Here is a 24,889-nt window from a genome sequence, read left to right on the forward strand (position 1 = left end):
GGAGATGAATTGACACTGTGGCTGCAGCAACAGGCTCAAGCTTGACAGTGATAGTGAAAATAGTACAGGACCAGGTAGTGTTTCATTCTGCTGTGCATAGGGTTGCTACGAGCCGGAACTGACTCGATGGCGTATAATAAGAACAACAATGCCAAGGCTTGATTCTGGAGTTGGAATCTAATTTTTGACAACATTCTTTTAATTGTTACCACCCCATTTTAATTTTTTAATTTCCTATTTTGAAAACTATTTTTTCATTTTTGCCATCAGTTTTCGTTTAATACAGAAAATGTTGTTTTACTGTAATTTTTTCCCTTATAATGATCTTAGATATGTTACTGTTTATTAGTCACATATCAAACACAAAAACAACCTAATAACTACCACATAAAACTCTTTGTGACGTTTCAGGAGTTCAAACGGTGCTGTATAACCAAAGGAGCACACATGGAAAAGGCGCTGTTGCCTGTAAAGAATGTCAGCCATTTTCACTGGATTATTCTCATCATGGTTTTATAATTTACATCTCTCCTTGGAGCAGTACCAACAGATGTTGACCTATTTCTCAGTGGTGTGCTAAATTTCAATGGTTGTAAGGAAACTCAGCAATGTTTCTAGAAACAAAGAAGGCATTGGACATATACAATTATTAAGCAGAACAAAAGGGAATTTCTCATTTCACTTATATACTCAATATTTGACTTTTTGAGAGCATTTCACAATGACAAGGTACTAATATGTCCTATTTAAATTTTGGTGAATATCCATATTTTGTCATTTGAAATGAACTCTTAGGCTAAGTTGTTCTCTTTGTACACTGAAAGAATATTTTAGAATTTTATTTTTCCAAACATTGTGGTTATGATTTTTCTTTGCTACAAGAAATCAAATGAATGAAATTGTGAAAAATATGTCGTGCTTTTCTTAAGATAATCTTCAATGCTCTCTACCCAAATACCAGGAGGATCCATGTGACCTTTTGCTACTAAGGCCATTTTTCATGTCAAGTGTTTGTAGTTGTGTAGGATTTTTTTTTCTCTTTTTTTTGCCATTTGATTGATAGATATAATGAAAGTTATTGGCAGCCCCTATCAAAAACCAGTGCTGCCATGTATTAACAAATAAAAATACCCACACTTCATCATGGCAACCTGATAAAGAGTTTGATATTCTGAATGAAAAATAATAAAAAAAATAAAGAGTATACAGGTTCTTAAGCAAAGTTTTCTCCAGACCAAAAACCCGTGGCTGTTGAGTCAATCCCGACTCACAGTGACCCTATAGGACAGAGTAAAACTTCCCCAGAGAGCTTCCAAGAAGCGCCTGGTGAATTCGAACTGCCAACCCTTTGGTTAGCAGCCTTTACACTTAACCACTAAGCCACCAGGGTTTCCAAAGTTCTCTCAGGAACCTTTAAACTAATGTGCAGGTTTTTCAGAGAGGACCACCATTTGTTAAAAAGACTGTCTTTTTCCCATTTAATGGACTTTGGTCCTTTGTCAAAGATTAGCTGGTCAAGTCGAAGGGTTTACATCTGGGTTCTCAATTCTGTTCCATCGTCTGACATCGTACTAGTATCTGTCTGTTTCGACTATCTTAGCTGTATAGTGGAAACCCCTGGTGGCATAGTGGTTAAGAGCTACAGCTGCTAATGAAAAGGTTGGCAGTTAGAATCCACCAGGCACTCGTTGGAAACTCTATGGTGCAGCTCTACTCTGTGCTGCAGGGTTTCTGTGGGTCAGAATCGACTTGATGACAACGGGTTTGGTTTTTGTTTTGTTTAGCTTTATAGTAGGTTCTGAGATCAGGTAGTATGAGACCTTCTATTTTGTACTTTTTCTTCAGTAATGCTTTGCTTATCCAGGGCCTCTTTCTTTTCCCTATAAAGTTGGTGATAAGTTTTTCCATCTCGTTAAAGAATGCTGTTGGTATTTTCACTGGGATTGCCTTATGTCTGTAGATGGCTTTGGGTAGGATTGACATTTTCACAATGTTGAGTCTTCCTACCCGTGAACGTGGTGTATTTTTCCTTTTATGTAGGTCTCTTTCGGTTTTTGCACTAGTGTTCTGTAGTCTTCTTTGTATATGTCTTTTACATTTCTGGTTAGATTTATTTCTAAGTATTTTATCTTTTTAGGGGTTATTATAAACGGTATTGTTTTCTTGATTTCCTTTTTTGAAGTTTCCTTTGCTGATGTGTAGGAATCCAACTGAATTTTGTATATTGGTCTTGTATGCTGCTACTCTGCTGAATCTTTCTATGGGGTCCAGTTTTCTTGTGGAATCTTTGGGGTTCTCTGTATATAGGATCATATTGTCTTCAAATAGGGATAGTTTTACTTCTTCCTTTCCAATTTGGGTGCCTTTTATTTTTTTTTATTTGCCTTATTGCTCTAGCCAGGACTTCCAGGACGATGTTGAATAGGAGTGGTGATAAAGGGAATCTTTATCTTGTTTCCCTTCTCAGGGGAAATGCTTTCAGCCTCTCCACTGAGAATGATGTTGGCTGTTGGTTTTGTATAGATGCCTTTTATTAATGCTGAAGAATTTTCCTTCTATTTCTATTTTATTGAGAGTTTTTATCAGGAATGGGTGTTACACTTTATCAAATGACTTTTATGTGTTGAATGAGATGATCATATGATTATTTTGTTTTATTTATGTGGTGGATTATGTTAACTGATTTTCTGATGTTGAACAATCCTTCCATATGTGGTATGAATTTCACTTGGTCATGATGAATTATTATTTTTTTTTATATGATGCATTCTGTCAGCTAGAATTTTGTTGAGAATTTTTGCATCTATATTTATGAGCCCCATATTTCTGTCAGTTTGTTATACTGTGGTGGCTTGCGTGTGGCTGTGATGCTGGAAGTAAACTTTTGCTAAATATCATATAAAAGCACTTGCAGTAGTATTTGAACAGGGAACTGCCAGAAGTTAAAGCCAGATTCAGAAGAGGACATGCAATGATGAATATCATTGCTGATGTCAGATGGCTAGTAGTAATTGAGGAAATAGGCATGAAGGTTACCAGAAATTTCATTTTAATGCTGTAAATTATTGATGGGTTATCAATGCCAGCATATGCTCAAAATATATTTGTATCATAATTTTTAAAAGCCTTTGGATAATTTAGACTAATATAATTCACTTAAAAGCAATATAAACTATTAAAAATGGTATTACCTACCATATTAAGCTACCATGTGTCTGTCATTTTGTCATACTGTTGGGGCTTGCGTGTTGCTGTGATGCTGGAAGCTATGCCACCGGTATTCAGATACTAGCAGGGTCACCCACGGCAGACAGGTTTCAGCTGAGCTTCTAGACTAAGGCAGACTAGGAAGAAGGACCCAGCAATCTACTTCTGAAAACAGTTAGCCAGTGAAAACCTTATGAATAAGAGCGAAATATTGTCGGTATAGTCTCAGAAGATGAGTCCTCAAGGTTGTAAGGCACTCAGAAGACGACTGGGGAGGAGTTGCCTCCTCAGAGTGGACCTTACTGATGTGGATTGAGTCAAGCTTTTGGGACTTTCATTTGCTGATGTGGCAAGGCTCAAAATGAGAAGAACTGCTGCAAATATCCATTAATAATTGGAACCTGGAATGTACGAAGTAAGAATTTAGTAAAATTTGAAATCATCAAAAATGAAATGGAATGCAAAAACATTGATATCCTAGGCATTAGTGAGCTGAAATGGACTGGCCTTCGTCATTTTGAATTGGACAGTCAATATGATCTGCCATGCCAGGAATGAAAATTTGAAGAGGAATGGTGTTGCATTTATCCTCAAAAAGAACATTTCAAGATCTATCCTCAAGTTCAGTGCTGTCAAATGATAGAATAATATCCACATGCCTACAAAGAAGACCAGTTAATACGACTATTCAAATTTATGCACCAACCGCAAAGGCCAACGATGAAGAAATTGACGATTTTTATCAGCTTCTGCTGTTGAAAATTGATAGAACATACAGTCAGGATACATTCATAATTACTGGTGATTGGAATGCCAAAGTTGGAAACAAAGAAGGAGGACTGGTAGTTGGAAAATATGGCCTTGGTGATAGAAATGATGCAGGAGATGGCATGATAGAATTTTGCAAGACCAATGACTTCTTCATTGCAAATACCTTCTTTCACCAATAAACAGTGACTATATACATGGACATTGCCAGAGGGAATACACAGGAATCAAATCAATCACATCTTTGGAAAGAGACAATGGAAAAGCTCAATATCAGTCAGAACAAGGCCAGGGGCTGACCGTGGAACACACCATCAGTTGCCTCTATGCAAGTTCAAGTTGAAACTGATGAAAATTAGAACAAGTCCATGAGAGGCAAAGTACAGCCTTGAGTATATCCCAGCTGAATTAAGAGACCATCTCAAGCATAGATTTGACATGTTGAACACTAATGACCGAAGATCAGATGAGTTGTGGAATAACATCAAGGACATGATACACGAAGAATGCAAGAGGTCGTTAAAAAGACAGGAAATAAAGAAAAGACCAAAATGGATGTCAGAAGAGACTCTGAAACTTGATCTTGAACTTCAAGCAGCTAAAGCAAAAGGAAGAGATGTTGAAGTAAAGGAACTGAACTGAAGATTTCAAAGGGTGGCTTGAGAAGACAAAGTAAAGAATTATAATGACATGTGCAAACAGCTGGAGATAGGCAACCAAAAGGGAAGAACACACTTGGCATTTCTCAAGCTGAAAGAACTGAAGAAAAAATTCTAGCCATGAATTGCAATAGTGAAGAATTCTATGGCAAAAATATTAAATGATGCAGGATGCATCAAAAGAGGATGGAAGGAGTACACAGAGTCATTATGCCAAAAAGAATTGGTCGATGTTCAGCCATTTCAAGAGGTAGCATATGATCAGGAACTGATGGTGCTGAAGGAAAAGGTCCAAGCTGCACTGAAGGTATTGACAAAAAACAAGACTTCGGGAATTGGTGAATATCAGTTGAGATGTTTCAACCAACGGATGCAGCACTGGAAGTGCTCGCTCCTCTATGTTAAGAAATTTGGAAGACAACTACTTGGCCAACCTCCTGGAAAAGGTCCGTATTTATGCCTATTCCCATGAATATCCAACCAAATGCAGAAATTATCGAACAATATCATTAATATCACATGTAAGCAAAATTTTGCTGAAGATCATTCAAAAGTGGCTGCAGCAGTATATCAGCAGGGAACTGCCAGAAATTCAGGCAGGATTTAGAAGAGGACGTGGAACCAGGGATATCATTGCTGATGTCAGATGGATCCTGGCTGAAAGCAGAGAATACCAGAAGGATGTTTACCTGTGTTTTATTGACTATGCAAAGGCATTCGACTGTGTGGATCATAACAAATTATGGATAACATTGGGAAGAATGGGAATTCCAGAACACTTAATTGTGCTCAAGAGGAACCTGTACGTAGATCAAGAGGCAGTTGCTGTGACAGAACAAGGGGATACTGGGTGGTTAAAGTCAGGGAAGGTGTACATTAGGGTTGTATTCTTTCACTACGCCTATTCAATCTGTATGTTATCAAATAATCCAAGAAGCTGGAGTATATGAAGAAGAATAGGGCATCAGGATTGGAGGAAGACTCATTAACAACCTTCATTTTGCAGATGACACAAACTTGCTTGCTGAAAGTGAAGAGGACTTGCACTTACTGATGAAGATCAAAGACTACAGGCTTCAGTATGGATTATACCTCAACATAATGAGATCAAAAATCCTCACAACTGGACCAATAAGCAACATGATGATAAATGGTGAAAATATTGAAGTTGTCAAGGATTTCGTTTTATTTGAATCCATAATCAACACTCGTGGAAGCAGCAGTCAAGAAATCAAAAGACGCATTGCATTTAGCAAATCTGCTGCAAAGCACCTCTTTAAAGTGTCGAAAAGCTGTTTCCTTGAAGACTAAAGTGTCCCTGACCCAAGCCATGGTGTTTTTAACTGCATGATATGCATGCGAAAGCTGGACAGTGAATGAGAAGAAGAAAGAATTGACGCCTTTGAATTGTGGTGTTGGCAAAGAATATCGAATATATCATGAGCTGCCAAAAGAGCGAACAAATCTGTCTTGGAAGGAGTACAACTAGAATGCTCCTTAGAAGCAAGGATGGCGAGACTGCATCTTACATTCTTTGGATGTGTTGTCAGGAAGAAACAGTTCCTGGAGAAGGACATCATGGTTTGTAAAGTTGAGGGTCAGCAGAAAAGAGGAAGACCCTCAATGAGATGGATTGACACAGTGGCTGCAATAATGGACTTATGCATAACGATTGTGAGCATGGCGCAGGATGGGACAGCATTTCATTCTGTAGTACACAGGGTCACCATGAGGCAGAACTGACTGCATGGCACTCAACAACAACAACAACACCATATTAAGATGTTGCTGCATGCATGGAGTGCTGCATACTCCAATTCTAAAGAATAATTGTACACATTTTCAGATGAGAAAAGAGGGTTAGCGAGTGCTATCCGTTTGTCTGATCACAGAACTACTGAATACCAGATCTAGCATTAAATCCATTCCATTCGAATTGAAATTCTGTGCTATGTTATATTACAATGTACCATGTTCCAAAGAATCTCTAAAATACCTATCAGCTTTCAGCATGAGTTTTAAAGTGACAGGCATGTATTTATATACATTTAGTTATTTATTACATGGTCATTCATTTGTCAAACATTTATTGACCATCTGAGCATGGCACTAGGAACTGCGTATGTATTACATCCTTATGCCCTTGTGGAATTTATAGTGGAAGAGACAGGCACTTGAAATATAACTTATTGTATAATAACAATTTTGATAAATGCTATGAAGAAAAATACAGTGCCTTTTGTTAAGTAGATTACAGAGCAGTGTTCCTGTGTACTTGCTTCCCTGTGGGCAAAATGTAGTTAGATTTACAATATAGCTTACTGTAGCAGAAGAAGATGCTTAAAATAGCTTTAGATAAGTGGTATCACCCCAGTGTGATCAAGTGGAGCAGTTTGAAAACATGGGTCTTCCAGCAGCTTTTTCACAGCACAGAGGGAATTTTGGGGAATTGTTTGGCATTTTTGAAAGCAAACTGTGGTATTAAACCTGACAGATTTTGAAAGTTTGCCAAATATCACATCCGTCTTTCAGCATTGGAAGGCAACTTTGGAACCATCTCAATAGTGACCTATACCAAGCAGTTCAGAAAACAAACAAACAAACAAAAATGAATGTCCATGGAGATGGTTATCACACAGCGCTTTACAGGACGTTATTAATCCCGCTGCAACTTTGAGTGTGTGGGAGATTTCGAACTAGAAATACGGGTAGAATATTTGATAAGTTTGCTTATTTGGCTTCAGATATTGGTAGCATTTGGCATAAGATCTAAATAGTGGTAAGGAGAATTTATTTCATTTACTGCTTGATAGGGAGCCCTAGTGGCCCAGTGGTTAAGCACTCGGCTGCTAACCAAAAGGTTGCTGATTCAAACCTACCAGCAGCTCCAAGGGAGAAAAGGCCTGACGATCTGCTCCTGTAAAAATTTCGGCCTAGGAAACCCTAATGAGGCAGTTCTACTCTGTGCTATAGTATTACTATGAGTTGGAATTGACTCAGTGATACACAACAACAACAACTTTATAAAGCTAGGTGACAAAATAATAATATTATTTAGAAACTACCAAAAAATATAATAGTACAAAGGAAATCCAAGCAATGTGAAATTTTGCCAGGTGGAATAACAGCCTAGGTCATGGCTTTCTTGTAGCTCAAAGGAAGACATCTTCCCAAGGGTTATAAAATCGTAAACTTACTTTAGACCTGTATTACAATGATATTATATGTAACTGGTATTAAGGAATTTGTAGAAAATGTAGAAAAAAATCAAGGTGAATGATCGGTTTATTTGATTTTGATTCTCTTGCCAACAAATATGGGATACCAACAAATATGTAACTTCTATTTTGTCTCTCCCATTTTAAAATCTTGTCATAGACAGATGGAAAACTGGTAATTTCTTGACAGTTGGAGATATTTTGGTAATTATCTGTAAATCTGAAAGGCTTAAGACTTATTTCTTGGCTGTCAACTAGCAGTGGAAATTATTTCCATGAAGTAAGTGTAAATGTATGTGAAAGATAGAAATTAAGCCAGAAATCCAATATCATAATTGAAACACATTATCATCTATCAACTTTAGATACTGTGAGCCTTCCCCTATTATCACCTCTCCTGGAAGTTCCTTTTCCTGCCAGTACTTTTCATTATCTTCTCCCTTATGTTTTTCTTGTCTATGACTCACAGAGGAGAAACTCTTAAGGTGATTCTTAAAGAATAGATAGGATTTTGTCTAAAAGAAAAGTGAGAATTTTGCCAATCCATCTCACCGAGGTTCTCCCTCATCCTCAGTGGCCCTCTACTTCACCAAACGTAACGTCCTTCTCCAGTGATTGAACCCTCCTGATAACGTTTCCAAAATAATGAGTCAGACAATTATCCATCAGGATTCATAAGGTTTTCATTGGCTACTTTTCAGACATAGATGGCCAGGGCTTTCTTCCTAGTCTTTCTTTGTCTGGAAGCTCCACTGAAACCTGTCCACCATGGGTGACCCTGCTGGTATATGAAATCTTGGTGGCATAGATTTGTAGCATCACAGCAACACTCAAGCCACCACAGTATGGCAAACTGATAGATGGGTGGTGGAAGGGACTACTAGAGATACAGAGATGGGTGCTTGTAACCAAGAAGTTGTGGGAGTTCATACTTGATCTGTTGGCTTTTATTTTCTCTGTCAGTCACAGAGGGTGACTGAGGGTAGTTAGGGAACTTGAGGAGAGGGGAGGATGTTAGAACTTGTGGAGGGGAGAGGAAGATACCAAGAAGTGTCTGAAAAACTGACTGGAGAGGCATTGAGGGTCCTGCTAAAATTGAAATCTATGAATGTAATGGCATCAGTCTATACAGTTAATCCATTTATTTCTCCAGTTCTACTCATTACTGTGATTTCAGGGTCCATTCTGAGTTTTGAATTTTCAGGTTTCTCATTTCAGGAAGACAATCGTGTGAGGGACTTGAGATTGTTGGTGATTACATTGTTGTTGCTGTGTGCTATCGAGTCAATTCTGACTCATAGCAACCCTATAGGACAGAGTAGAAGTACCCCATAAGGTTTCCTAGGCTGAAATCTTTACGGAAACAGATCCCTAGGTCTTTTTTTCCTGAGGAGCAGCTGGTGGGTTCGAACTGCCGACCTTTCATTTAGCAGTCAAGCGCTTTAACCATTGTACCCATCGGGTATGTACCCAATGTACCATCAGGTACAAGCCATCAGGGCTTCTCGTTGGTGATTATGGGGAAGTAATATTTGTTGAGAATTTACAAGGTGCCAGGAATTGTGCTTATTATATTACATTGCCACATTTATTCCTTTCTTTCCTATGAAATATGTGTTATTCCTGTTTTATAAAAAAAAAAAAATCAGGATCTAGTTAAACAATTTTCCTGAGATGTATTACCAGTATGTAGTAGAACTGAAATTCTAATAAAGATTAACATTGTGACTGAGAAGACAGCATGCTGAGAAGGGGGTAAATAGTTTGGGAGAAGATGTAAGTGTCGAGGGAGTGGAAAAAGTCAAAGAGACTCCAGAACAGGACAGAATGAAATTAAGATTGCATATCAGACAGGAAATTGTATCTGGGAAGTAGAATGTCAATGTTTGAGATTCTATTGGTAGAGGTGTTCATAGTAGCCATGAAGGTCCAGGCTGGGGAGTTGAAAGTAGGTTACTGAAATGGAGGTCATGAATTGTGTGGACGGCTGGTTGGATGGCAGTACGTAGGTATTGATTTTGAATATTCATTATGGTGGGGATTTAGAATGAAGAGAAATTGACTTGAAAGGAATGACTTGGAGGCTAATGAGTCTCAATATTGAGGATAATATAGTTTAGTGAAATGAAATAAAGAAATAATTCTTTGCTTGGAGGTGAAATAGTAATATGTATAAAGGGCACAGAATAGAACTAGGATTATGCTGAGCTTCTGTCTTGGACTTGACATGTGTAGGTATGGAATAAGCGTGTATTCCAGAAGACTTCATGTAAGTCTGTACGAATATGAGAATGAGAAAGGGGAGTTGTGACTAGAGGGAACAGGTTCTTTGGAGGTTGACAGTGTTAGAAGTGACAGGCGTCATTGGAATTTAATGGCTTCAAATTTGTGAATGGAGCTTTATTTTAAAGTTGTTTTAATACTTGTATTCCAAATAGTGCCATGACCTGACCTCAACCACATTACTGCCTAGACTAAGTGAGGTGACAGTGTCCAAAGTCCTGTGGATGTTCGAGCTGATAACAGAACTCCTGTTGATCAGTTCCATGTAAGATTTGGATAAAATTAACAGGACTCATCCCTCTGGTTTTGTGGCCTTGCTTAAGTATTTTATTTAAAAAATTTTTCTAAATTTGATATAAGTACATATTTCACTTGTTCAAGGCAGTATACTATATTTAATCATTAGTGTTAAGGATTTATATGTTATCTTTTGATTGTTAGGAAGATTACAACTAGATGATGCTAATTTCCATTGTTATATTTAAAAACAACATAGGGGGTCTTTATCGGAGCGCTTTGATAACCATAAAACAAAATAAAAAAATTTAAACTGAGTGTATAGATTTACTTGTTTCACGATATATAAAAAAGAAAGTTTGGCCTATATAAAATAAAGGAGATACACTATTATGGAGTGGGTCTTCTCATAAAAGTCGTGGAAGTTTGTCACTGGGAGTGTATTTACACATCATGTAGTCCAGTCACCCAGCTACGGCTGATGCAGAGTCATTTCACTAAATATATTTCTTCTAACTGTAGGCAGAGTCCCTGGGTGGTGCAAATGGTTAACATGCTCAGCTACTAACTGAAAGGTTGGAAGTTTGAGTCCACCCAGATGTGCCTCAAAGAAAGGCCTGGAATCTACTTCCTAAGAAATCAGCCATTGAAAACTCTACGAAACACAGTTCTACTCTCATACACATGGGGTTTCCACAGGTAGGAATCGACTCAATGGCAATTGGTTGGTTAGCTGTATGGTATACTGGAAAGGGTGAGCAAAGATTAACATTAGAATATTGGCTTTACTCTTAAAGCAAAGCACTACTTAAGAGCTCCTTGGTAATCCTATGGAACAGCTCTACTCTGTCCTATAGGGTCTCTATGAGCCAGAATTGACTTGACAGTGATGCCTTTGGTTCTTGGTACCCATAAACTGTGTAGCCTTGAGAACTTACTTGGCTTCTCCAAGCCTAATGCTTCCTTTTCTATAAAATAGGGACGTTAGTATTATCAAAGGGTGGTTGAAAGGATTGGAGTAACCATTTTACTTTTAGATATATCAGACTATCAGAGATTATATTTGTATTGAACAAAAATACGTCTTTCTGTAGTTCTAACCCATTTGTAGTAGTTCAACCTCCTGGAGCTACATCAGGAAGTTGAAAATCATCTTACAACTAAGTTTCACACTGAGTTCAGTTTTTGATGTTTATGAAGGAACCAGGGCTTTGACAACTCATAATAATGTTTTTTATTTTCCCCAAAGATGACTATTGAATTATCCAACATGTTTTAGGCAAGCCTATCCTAGATTATCCTAGAGTCCTCCAGCCAAAGTCAGACATTAGGAGACCCTCAAGAATGGGTTTATTTTCATATCTCTGCTGTGCTCAGGCATGGGCTGTGAGCCTCCTGCAGCATGTGTAGGCTAGGTGCAAACCTGGCAATGAATTTCAGAGAGCTTGGGCCCTTGGTCCATTATATTCACTCTAGTTGGAGGTCTTCAAAGCTCATTCATATTTGTCTATCTTAATCCTATGTAAAAATAATAGAGCTGAAGGCACTGGTAAATATAAATTTGACTATAGAAGAGATGACAAGTAATAGAAGTTCCTACCTGTGTTTTTCTCTTCATGGATGTCCATACAGTGCTCCCCTGACAGCCACTGCTGCATTCATCATAGAAATGTGGAAAACTGAGCATGGCGACCCATCAATAAGGCAGGCTCATTAAGATATGCCTTTGCCATGCTTTTTAGCTACTTCCCTCCTTATGGGTTAATTTTCAATACCACACTAAATAATTACATTTGTTTTCAGTACCCGTTGATTTCCCTTCACCTCTGACTTCCTCAATTAAGACAGGACATTTTCATCTCCGTAATTAAGATGTGTGAACAAGATTAGCACAGTCAATATTTTTGCTAAAATTCTGAAATCAACACTACTCTTCCTGGCATTGTCTCACATTATTTTCATTCCAAGATGGTATATGTCATTCTCTGAGGTTCCGCTCATGTAACTTCATTGTACTTGTTTAGAGATTTTTGGTCATACTACTTATTGAGGAGTACGGTAGAATTTCTTAAAAGTCCTCTATGAAAATGCTTATATACTGTAGCTTTAAATTCTGGCTTTGTACTTGTATGTAACAAGGCTTTAGAGAATTTGTGTCTTGTGACTTTCAGAAATCACCTTTGGTGGTTGTGTAAACTTCAAACAATGGAATTGTTATTCGATATCTAAAAGCATGACGTGTCTCATGCCTGTCATTTGACAGCACAAAGAATGTTATTTTCCACCTTTGCCGTAATGTCCTCACATCTTTCAACCTTGAGTCAGCTCAGCTGCTTATCAGCTGATGTGATTTTACGTCTTTGTCTTGATCATTAGTTGCTTACTTCAAATTCTGCTTTTTATAGCGTTTGCCACTTGCTTCCAAAACAAACAGAGGCCTTATGCTTTCTGGGCTTGTGAGGAAAGGAAAAAAGATTTAAAAGATTTTCATAGATCAATTTTCAGTTATTTTTGGATTTATTACTAACGCTAAAAACTGTCATAAAGTGTGGAATTGTGATTGAGATATTAATGAATATTTCATTCAGAGAACTTTTTCCCAAGCCCTAATGAGGGTGAGAATGTACTCACATAAGGGGATGATGCTGTTAAGTTAAAGGAAAAAAACTATCCCCTAAAAGAGTAGCATTGTCTGCTGTCTCTCCTGAAAATATTTTAAGTGTGCATTTATATAGCGTTAAATGTTTATTGTAGCTTTAATATAGTTTCTAAAACAGTCCATTATTTTTAGAGAACTTTTATCTATTTTAAGGAGCTCTGGTGGTGCAGTAGTTAAGCACCTGGTTGCTAACCGAAAGGTCGGCAGTTCAAATTCAGCAGCTGCTCCTTGGAAATCCTATAGGGCAGTTCTGCTCCATCTTGTAGAATCGCTATGAGTCAGAATCAACTTGATGGCAGTGGGTTTGGGGTTTTTTTGTCCCTTTTGTCAAATATATCAATAAAATTGCTTATTTCAGCTGGGGAATTTTTTTATTTTTATCATCGTGTAGGTATTTGGAGGTAATAATCAACTGTATAAAAATGGATCTTGTATTTTCCTTTTCTGCATCATATGTTCTTAACTCTTATAAACACCTTTGTCAAAAATATATTTTGATTAAAATTTATGAGTTTATGTTGTGATTAAAATTTATTTATGAGTTAAAAAAAAAAAATCATGGACCCTGAATAATACATTTTGGTTGTAACCAGAATTCCTGTCAATTAATTGTGATATGACCTTATGCCATACATAGAACTTATGACACCATTGAGTATTGAAATAGCCATATCAAATTAGCTACTGGTCCTTTCGAACAGTATGGCCATTTAAATTACCTAATAATGACCAATAAAATTACAAAATTAAAAATATCAAATTTTTCTTACCTGAAAATTGGATACGAGGTTATACATTAATTTAGTCTTTCAGAGTCTTAGAGGTTCCTGATTCTTTGCTTTCCCTTCTTATTTGTGCTGGTTTTCAGTGTAATGGATCAAGAATTTCCCTTCACTTATGGAATTTTCTAGAATAATACAATATAGACTATGTTTTTGATATTGATTTTATATTAAGGGAATTACAACACGAGTTGTTTTCTTCAATAAATAAAGTCTTTGTAAAACCTACCTGTGATTTAGACATTCATGTTTCAGAAGGTCATAAGTATTAACTTTTGTTCTAGGTAAAAGTTATTTGGAAGGTCAAAAGACATGTGAAAGCACGCAGAAGACATTTGATTTCATTTTAACTACCCTTCTTTTTTTCTTACTTAAAATATATCTTTATTTGATAGACATGGTCATATTAACTGTCAAATTATGCTTCAATTTTTTACGTATTGACCTACAAACATACCTTTTAAGATCTATTCCTGGAACTTAAAAAAAAAAAAATTAAAAGCACTCATTAAAGTGAATGAGAAAACTTTTACTGCCCTATTTTGACAGAATGAAAAAGCAACTACAAATGAAAATGATCTCTGATGTTCTAATATTCTCAAGAAAAATCAGAGAATTTCTAAAGGAAAATCAGTGAATTTTTATTTTACATGAGTCAAAATATGAGGGGCTTGGCTTTGTAGGCTTGGGGTAAGGAAGGTAATGAAACAGACAAAAGTGAATTATAACGAATAATACCAATATATCCTCAAACCTAAAAATGAAATAGATTTAAAATTATGTATTTCAGTAATAGTCACTGAAGCAAGAAAGAAAGTTAATTGTAGTAAGACGTTATGGCCTTTTACTCTTTAAATAAATTTAACTTACTCTATGTGGTCTAATAATATTTTGTAAAATGTCTATTTTGATTCCAAATTAAAATGATTTCATTTATCATGACAAGGAGTTTCTTCACGTGTAGAACTGATAAGTTTTTTTTCCTTTTGTGATATTTACTAAATTGTGGAAAATAGTCTGCTTATAAAAAAGAGGAAGACCTTCAGTGATGTGCCTCAACACAGTGGCTGCAACAATGGGCTCAAGCATAGCAACAATTGTGAGGATGGCCTAGGACTGGGCAGTGTTTCGTTCTGTCGTGCATAGGGTTGCTATGAGTCGGAAATGACTCAACGGCACCTAACAACAGCAACACACGTGCTTATAGGTTTGAATCTTACAAAGTAAGCAGATGGACCGTCAATCTAAAATTTCTTTCATTTCAGATGTCTGGTAAAGTCAAGTAATATTATGAGTGCTACCCAGATGACCTCTGTCTTCATCTCTAAGGAAACCCTGGTGGCATAGTGGTTAAGTACTACAGCTGCTAACCAAGAGGTCAGCAATTTGAATCCGCCAGGCGCTCCTTGGAAACTTTGGGGCAGTTCTACCCTGTCCTGTAGGGTCACTATGAGTCAGAATTGACTTGATGACAGTGGGTTTGTTTTTTTTTTTGGTTTTCATCTCTAAGGAGTTTTTGCCCATGTCAACCATATTTAAATAATCTTTGCACTACGCTATGCTACTGCCAAACAATCTGATTTTTTTTTTTTGATCATATTTATTCAAGACATTAAACCATGTTTGGCTCAATAATGAGAGAAATATCAGGACTTGTGTACTTAAATAAGTTTCGTATTTTTCAAGCAGGGAATTAATATTTATTCAAGGTCTATATGAAGTATTTTTCACTTTCTTCAGCGGCAACTAATAATAATTGTCATTATTGTTATTGTTATTATTATTGTTGCCTAACACTTTGCTAGGCAGTTTGAAAATATTAACTGACTTAATTTAATAGTCACATGTTTAGGGCAAATACCACTTCCTTCCTCCCGTTTCTTTTTTGTGAAGAGAATTGAATGGAGAAAAAAGCAACTTGTTTCAAGGTTTATATAATCAAAGGACATCCAAGAATTGAGAGTCAAATTTTGATTATGTCCTTAGAATGTATTTGATTTATTGCTGCGCTGGACCTTAGACATCTTACTGAAATGTTTAATTTCTTAATTAATTAATTTCATGTAAATAGAGTTTTAATACATCTATGTACAAATTTCTGGGTGTTACTTTCTAAATACACACACACACGCACACTACACTTATACGTTACCCCTCTAAAAGCGGAGGGGAAAAAACACCAAAAGTTAAAAACAGCTAATTTTTTTGAAATTCCAAAGACCCTAGATTGAAATAAATCTCCTTGATATGTTTTGATGGAACTCCATTGTACTTTGAGAAATTTGACTTAGAACAGAACAGTATTCACAAATAAAGTCAGGTGCCAGAGTAAAGACATAGGGGTTAGTGTTAATGTGAATTAATTTAACTCAACGATCTCAGTGTCTAGAAGGGGGTCTTTAAATAAAATCTTGGAGATTTAGAGAAGGTGAGCCTGGCAATCTCAGCCAGTGCAATAGAAACTACAGGCCATTAAGTCTTTTAGATACAGAATAGGATACTTTTCATTTTTTAAAACAAACATCTCAATATTTAGATGGTGCTGTATTCTTGGATTCTTCTAGGAGTCAATGTGATGCTTTCCAGGGAAACTTTAGATGTGGGAATCTTGGAAACTCTAGGACTCTTTGTGCCAGCAGAGCTACTTCGTGAGTACCCTTGCTGTGCAATAATTCTTACTTTCTGTCTGGTTATTCCAATTCATGCTGTTTGTGAACTGGTGGATCTTAATTTGAATGGCAGTATTGACTTTGCTGGTGTTTAAATTACTTTTCAAAAAGAGAAATGATCTTAAGGTTGGAATTCTTAGCTTCTAGTCCTTCCCTGAATCCATATACTGTGTGGTGTTGGTTAAGAGATTAAGCTTCAATTTTTATGTATATAAAATTGAACTGAATAAAAGGCTTTCCTTCTTCAAAAATATAGTACAAAGGTAATAGATGATAAACTTTGAAGTAGTTTGAAATGAAATAATAGAATTTTATTGTTATTATTAAATGGTTAAGCACATGGCTGCTAACTGAAAGGTTGGTAGTTTGAATCCACCCAGAGTCACTCAGAAGAAAGGCCTGGCAATCTACTTCTGAAAGATCTCAGCCATTGAAAACCCTATGGAAAGAAGTTCTATTTTGAAAAGAAGTTCTTTTCACAAAAAAGAAACGGGAGGAAGGAAGTGGTATTTGCCATGGGGTCGCCATGAGTTAGAATCAACTTGATGGCAACTGGTTTGGATTTTTTGGTTTATTATTACTAATGTGAATGCTGGTTTTAAAATAATAAGTACTTTTAATTGTTTATCTTTGTCATTGGTACCCTTTTAAAAAATAACTGTATTTTGAACAAATATTATCGTATTGGACTTTCTCATAACCATATTTTATTTGTATAGGGCTTTATCGCTTACAAAGACTTTCCATACTCATGATTTTAATGTAATTCGATCCTCAGTACCATTTGGGGCATAAAGCAGGTCAGATATTATTATCCCCGCTGTGTAGATGAGGAAACAGATGCTCTGCATGGTAAATACCTTGCACAGACTGTAAAATTTGAAATTAGATTTCCTGAAAATCAGTCCATGCCCTTTTCAGAAACTATGTTCAATTGGTCAAATTTTCTTTTCTGCCTTTGGATTGCTACATTTTAATTATTTTAAAAGAATAGTGTGTTAAATTCACAAAATTGTATCAACTGTTTGCCATGTACAATTCCTGGTTGTAATCTGTCTTCTACCTCAAATTCAAGAACAAATTTTAATATGTTCATGTGGTAGGCAGAATAATGTCCCCTGAAAGATGTCCACATCCTAATCCCTGGAACCCGTCAATATGTTATGTTCTCTGGCAAGGGGAAATTAGTGTTGCAAATAGAAGAATTCAGGTTGTTGGTCAGCTGATTCTGAAGTTATTCTTGATTATTTGGGTGGGCTCAGTGTAATCACAGCGATTCTTATAAGTGAAAGAAAGATGGCAGCATGAAGAGGACTCAGCCTGACCTTGATGGTTTTGAAAATGGAGGAATGCAGCCACAACCAAGGAATGCAGGTGTCCTTTAGAAACTGGAAAAGTCCAGGATATGGATTCTACCCTGCTGACACCTTGATTTTAGTCCCAGAAGAGCCTGTATCAGACATCTGACTTCTAGAAGTTTAAGATAACACATTTGCATTGTTTTAGTCCACTCCGTTTGTGGTATTTGTCACAGCAGCAATAAGAAACGAATAGAGTTCAACACTGTAAGATTATGGGAAGCCTGAGAGCAGAGAGGTTTACAATGGGAAGTCATTAGATCAATCACCGGGTATTTGACCCTTTGTTAATTTTCTTCTTTCTTAGTATGTTGAAGCCCTGGTGGTGCAGTGGTTGAGAGGTCAGGCTGCTAACCAAAAGGTGAGCACTTCGAATCCACCAGCCACTCTTTGGAAACCTTGTGGAACATTTCTACTCTGTCTTATAGAGTCACTATGAGTCGGAGTGGACTTAACTCGGTGGCAGGAGGTTTGGTTCTTAGTATGAGAGTTGAGCTAGTTTGTAATATGTCATGTGTTTCCTTTTGGATAATGGTTTGGTAAGGGAGTAAGCTTACCCCCACCTATTCCTTTTTAGTTAAGAGTACAGATTATGGATCCTGAGTGTTTGGATTTAAATTCTGACTCTGATGCTTCCTAATTATAATCTATCTGAACATCTGTTTTCTCAACTGTAAATTGAGTTCAGTAAAAGTATCTTCTTCACAGGGCTGTTGTGAGAAGTAACTGAGTTAATCTATGTTGAATGCTGTGGACAGTATCTGCCATACAGTAGGGGGTATGTGAGTGTCAGCCATTGTTTTTATTATTAGTTTTGTTTTTTAAATACTGTTTCATGGAAAGTCCCTGGGTGATGCAAATGATGAACTGCTTGTCAGCTAACTGAAAGATGGGTGGTTCAAGTCCACTCAGAGGTGCCTTGGAAGAAAGGCCTGGTGATTTAATGAAAAGTCAGCCATTGAGAGCCCCATGGAACGCAGTTCTGTCTTGACACACATGGAGTCGTCATTAGTTGGAACTGACTTGACAGCAACTGGTTACTGGGTTTATGTTCTGCAAATTCATGCTGTTTTTTTAAAGCTCTAGACAGGAGAGTATCCAGAACTTTGGGGTAAAGACTGATGTTATTATTTTTTTTAGTTGCCATCAAGTCAGCTTTAACTCATGGCGATCTTATGTATAACAAATGAAACGTTACCTGGTCCTGCACCGTCTTCACGATCACTGGCATATTTGAATCTTCCGTTGCAGCTGTTGTGTCATCTGTCTCATCGAGGGTTTCCCTTTTTTTTCACTGACCCTCAAGTTTACCAAACAGGATGTCCCTTTCTAGCAGTTGGTCTTTCCTGATGACGTATTTGAAGTAAGTGAGCTGAGGTCTCACCATCCTTGCTTCTAAGGAGCATTCTGGTTGTATTTCTTCTAGAATGATTTGTTTCTTCTTCTGGCAGTCCGTGACGTAGCCAGTATTCTTCACCAATACCACAGTTCGAATACATCAATTTTTCTTTTTTTATTAATTGTCCCCAAATTAATTGACCAGCTATTGCATATTTATTAGGCAATTGAAAAGACCGTGGCTTGGTCAGGCACACCTTCGTCATCAAAGTTACACCTTTGCTTTTTAAAACTTTAAAGAGGTTTTTACAGCAGGTTTGCCCAATTCAGTACTTCATTTGATTCCTTCACTGATGCTTCCATGGATGTTGATTATTAATCTAAGTAGAATGTACACATTCATGACTTCAATTTATTCTTCATTATCATGATGTTGTTTATTGGTCCATTTGTGAGGATTTTTGTTTTTTTCACATTCAGGCGTAACCCATATTGAAAGCTATAGTCTTTGACCTTCATCAGTGTTTCAGGTTGTCTTCATTTTCGACAAGTAAGGTTGTGTCATCTACGTATAGCAAGTCTTCCTCTTATCCTGATGCCATGTTCTTCTTCATGTAGTCCAGCTTCTTGAATTGTTTGTTCAGCCTACAGACTGAATAAGTAAGGTGAGAGGATACAACTCTGCCACACCCTTTTTCTAATTTTGAATTACGCAGCATCCCCTTGTTCTGTTCAGACGACTGCCTCTTGATCCTGTGTTTTGCACGAGCACAATAAAATATTCTGGAATTTTTTGGTAACGTTATCCATAATTTGTTATCCACTTGCACCTAAATTCTGTCAGTTTCATAAGTTGTAATTTAACTTTTTTTTTTTAAATATGTTTTGCTCTTTTTAATAACTCTTTGGCCTCATTATCACAGATATACAGATGGAGTAAATTTTGCATCTTCTACAATAACTCACTTCCTTCAATTCACATGTCTTTCTGTTTTAGCTATTTTGTATTGTGAGTCTTTGTTATTATTAGTTGCTGTCAAGTCGATTCCAACTCATGGCAACCTCATATGTGCAGAGTAGAACTGTTCCATAATGTTTTTTAGAAGCAGATCGCCAGGCCTGTCTTTTGAGGTGCCTCTGAGTGTGTTCGAACTGCCAACCTTTCAGTTAGGAGTCCAGTGCTTAACTCTTTGTACCACCCAGGGAACCTGTGAGTCTTTAGGGTTGTTTTATTGTTGCTGCTTAAGTATGCAGGTTTCTTGGTGTCAGGAAGAGTATGTAGTACTCTATAAAAAGAGGTCCTTGATATAAGAAATCGTTGAAAGTGATGAAAACCTAGTCTGAACATTGAATTTTCAGATATTCTGTTAAGAGAGGAGTCTCATAAGTGGATGGCTAGAAATTGCTGCTTTAGTCAATATGACGTTCTTTTTGGCTTGTGTGCTGGTGTGTCTTCTTTAGATCTGGGGGGAGGATATATTTGGTGAGCCCTTTTAAACTTTGACCACGATAGTTATATTCCAAAGCACAATATATTAATTAAATTGACCAGCTTATATTACACACTGCCCAATGCCAATAGAAAATGAAGTCCACTGAAGGCTTTCCTAGTCCATTGGAGGAAGATGATCCTTGACCTTAAGTAGCAAAGATTCTGGTAGTGGAGATAGGCAGGTGTGTAAGACCTATTTACTCCTCCTAGCTACTCACACACAAAGACTGGTAGCAGCATGCCATAACTTATACACAGTTTCTAATCACGCACTGATCTTACGAAACAGCTTGTTTGTGCCTGTCTTTTTGACTCTCGAGGTTTTTCTCTTGTAGAAGAAAAAAACAAATAGACCCACAAAAACAAACAAACAAAAAAGTTCTTTACACAGATATCTGAAATACAAGGGCTACTACCCATTAAAACTGGATACTTCAAAACTGTAATCACAGGCCTATTGGCTCTGTGGTTAATATGCAGACAACCACTACTCACATTGTGTTCCTTTACGTAAGTGAGGTTTCTGTTTTCCCTCAAACACAGATGGCCTCTAAGTGGGCCCTTCAGGGACTTCTGTCAACTTGAATTTCACTACCCCACTCCTCCCACACTTTGCTGATCGGCTGCCTTGCCCTGGATACAGTTAAAAATCATGGAAAATTAGGAGTGGTTTTCCCCAAGGAACTTAACTGTATGGAAATATATGGATCTTTGGGTGGCCTCAGAGAATCCTTTGAACACTGAACCTACAAAGAATCTTGATCTTTTTTGCCTCTGATTTGACTTTAAATCAGCATTTGACGGAGGGGTAGCAAGGAAAAAAAAAAAAGAACTACTTAAAAAAGTCAATGAAATGAGTTAGTGGAAGATTTCAAGTACATTAAGTACCAAATACCTTTCACATCTTCTTTACCTCTCTATGCCTTCCTGCCTTGAAACCATACCAAGAAATCAGTAAGGAGTTAAGCTGAGCATACTCAACAATACTTTCCCTATTAAAAACTCACAAACCCACTAACTGTGAGTTGATGTCAAGGCTAGTGATCAAATAATTAGGCTTTTTCTTTCAGGCTGAATTGGCCAGATTTATATATTATTGACAGTATCTTAAACCTCGGAAACATTCCAAACTAATTTTGAACTTCTCCATTTGTGTTAAGCTCTAGAAATGATGAATTCAGAGTTCCTCTTACCGGCAAAAATTAGGCACATTTGCTAATGTGTCCGTGGAAAATCTGATTAATAATGAGCGTACTGGTTTGGGGAGTCACTAGGTGGTACAACAGTTAAGCGCTTGACTATTAACTGAAAGGTTGGTGGTTCGAACCCACTCAGAGGTGCCTTGGAAGACAGGCCTGGTGATCTGCTTCTGAAAGGTCATAGCCTTGAAAACCGTCTGCACACATGGGGGCACCATGAGTTGGAACTGAGTTGACAGCAACTAACAACAACAGTATATTGGCTTTATATACAGGGGGATGTTTCTGTGGTATTGGCTTGGATTTGGATATAACCAAATTTAATATTGCCTAATTTTAACAACCTTAAGATGTTATGGCAGATGCCTACAGTAGGTAGTTTTATGATTTTGGCTTTTACTTTTAGTTTAAAGAGCTACGGCTGCTAACCAAAAAGGTTGGCAGTTTCAATGCACCAGGTGCTCCTTGGAAACCCTATGAGGCAGTTCTACTCTGACCTATAGGGTCACTATGAGTCAGAATTGACTCAGCGGCAATGGGTTAATGGGTTTATGCAAGTGTACGTGCTGATGAGTTATATTATACAAGGTTCTGCACTATATGACATCTCTTATAATACGTTATTCTTCTATTTTAGCTTTAATAAAAGCCCGATTTAAGTATATATGAATCCATTTTTCACCCTGGAAAAGTGAGTATTTGAGAAAAGAGAACCTACCTTATCTACCCTGGCACCCCTACTATTCATAGTGTAATGGCTTTTGTTTGCTAGGTGCTCACTAAATGTTGGTTAGGTTAATTAATTAAGCACAGGGAATAAAATATATTCAGATAGGCTCTTTGACCCATCCATTTAATTCTTAAAACTGATGTTGAACTGAAGAATGTGGCTTGTGTATATGGTCAATTGGAATTACTAATTTGAACTTATCCTCACAACTCATGCTTCCCATTGGAGGCATAGAACTTGCCCTAGTAAAATTACCACATAGTATGGAATTCACCCCCTTTGTAGGAAGGTACATCTGGAAAAGAGAGACCCTAGAAATGGCTGCAACAAGCTTGCCTAGTTTTTTCTTCTAAATTCACCAATCGGATGAGGAATGAAAAGAAGTGTTGTTTTCATAGAAGTGTCTCCATTAGGAAATAGGAAGCCAGTAGATAGATGAGAAACTTGATGCTCAGAGATATTAGATAATTTGTTTGACTTAAGGAGTAGAGTGTAGATCTGAACTCAAGCCTTCTAACCCTACATCTAATACTATTCTTAGCAAAGAATCATTTGAATAGGGTAAGGAAGGGTAGCAAGAAGTTATGCTATACCATGATAAGAAATAGCTGGTTCCTCAAGGGGACGAAGCCTAGTTAGGAGTCTGGGGCCTGTCACAGGGTCAGACAAGGGTGAAGGAAGTCCGTCTTTTCTATCTGCTGCTGAAGAGGACTTCAAGAAAGTCTAGTCCACATAGTGGAGCTGGAGAGAGAATAAAATAAACTGAAGCCGTAAGGACTTTACCAAGTCCCAGGGAATTGTTATGAAACTATCTTTATCATGTGAGTTTACATGAATTTTCTTATTTTTATTCCATGACATTGGCATGAGAAAGTTGTATATTTTCATTTAAAATAATATAGTGTCCATTAAACTTTACTTAATATATAAACTTGTTTTGAGCTGTGTAAGAAATCTTACCCTTATTGAAATACGACTGATCCAGTAGATTTAATGCTGCCTTAAAGTCTGCTTCCCCTCAACTCGTTAATGTCTAATGCCTTTGCAGTAGTTTTAAAATAGGGAGACGTAATGGCTTCTTATTTTACAAACGGCAGTGAAAAGCCAAAACACATTAAAACACCTATACTGTCTTGGAAGATGTACAACCAGACTTCTCCTTAGAGGCAAGGATGGTGAGACTGTGTCTGACATACTTTGGACATGTGGTCTGGAGGAATCAGTCCCTGGAGAAGGACATTGTTTTTGGTAAAGTAGAGGGTCAGTGAAAAAGAGGAAGACTCTCAAGGAGATGGATTGACACAGTGGCTGCAACAATGAGCTTAAGCATAACAATGATTGTGCAGGTGGTGCAGGACCAGGCAGTGTTTTGTTCTGTTGTACATAGGGGTCGCTGTGAGTTGGAACCAACTCGCTGGCACCTAACAATGACAAAACAAGTATTATTGGCTCTAGCAGAGATAGAAGCTAAGTACTTGATTATAGTATCATTTTATAATATATCCCCTGGAATTCCTCTGTGTGTGTGTGTGTGTGTGGTGTGTGTGTGTGTGTGTATGTGCTGAGGAGCAGGTACTTGAGGTGGGCAGGTGTTGTAAAGGGGAGATGGGGAGTAATGGTCAATGTTGACTAGGAGTTGACTATTGCACAATAGTCGGAGCTTGTATTAGCTATAAAATTTAATTTAGGCAAATGTATTGAGACTTCACTGAAGTGGAGAGATTTGATGCTGAGGTGACAATTGGGAGGCTGCAAACTTTATTGAAGTTAAATGATGGCAGTGAGGATGAAGTAAAGGAGATAGTGTCCTTTTAGAAGTAATGTGTACAAGGATTGGCAACTTTGACAGTAGATTGGGGGGTGGGGGAGACATTATTGCTGACTCTGAGACTTTAAGCTGAATCACTGGCACAATTTTGGTGCATTTAACAGAAAGCTGTGAGGCCACACTGCACGCTGAGGGTGATGGCAGGGAACCAAGTGGAATCAAAGATTCTGAGCTACAGGGTATTTTTTAAAGCACTCTCACTAATCGTGTTCACTGTATTGGCGCAACATAGTAGGATTGTCCAGTGACTGGGTAACAGCCAAATAAGGAAGAGTCTTAAATGTTCCATGGGTTCAAATCACTCTTTCAATAATGCTTTTCCACTAGGGAGCCGCTGTTGTCAGCAAGAAGGGGCATCTGTTGAAATGTGGAAAACGTGTCCGTTTTGTCTTTAGGACTATCCTCCACCCATTATATTTTCCTGTGATGTATTGAAATGTTGAAGGCATTATTCTAGGGAGG

General features: G+C 37.3%; 1 protein-coding gene across 11 annotated transcripts in view; it reads left to right on the forward strand.

Moving 5' to 3' along the window:
• SLC16A7 (solute carrier family 16 member 7) overlaps positions 1-24,889 on the forward strand; it is a 208,842-nt gene that overhangs the window by 54,166 nt on the left and 129,787 nt on the right. For 3 of the 11 annotated variants that reach the window (XM_049883742.1, XM_049883740.1, XM_049883750.1), the window contains exons 2-3: positions 15,079-15,190; positions 16,378-16,461. The exons of 5 other annotated variants lie outside the window; for them this stretch is intronic. The gene's annotated coding sequence lies outside the window, so the exon portion shown is untranslated. Of the gene's footprint in view, positions 1-15,078; positions 15,191-16,377; positions 16,462-18,147; positions 18,202-24,889 lie in introns of all 11 variants that reach the window. 3 more of the 11 variants (XM_049883739.1, XM_049883741.1, XM_049883748.1) reach the window with 3 other exon arrangements.

This window comes from Elephas maximus, chromosome 4, assembly GCF_024166365.1.
Source record: "Elephas maximus indicus isolate mEleMax1 chromosome 4, mEleMax1 primary haplotype, whole genome shotgun sequence".
NCBI lineage: Eukaryota > Metazoa > Chordata > Mammalia > Proboscidea > Elephantidae > Elephas > Elephas maximus.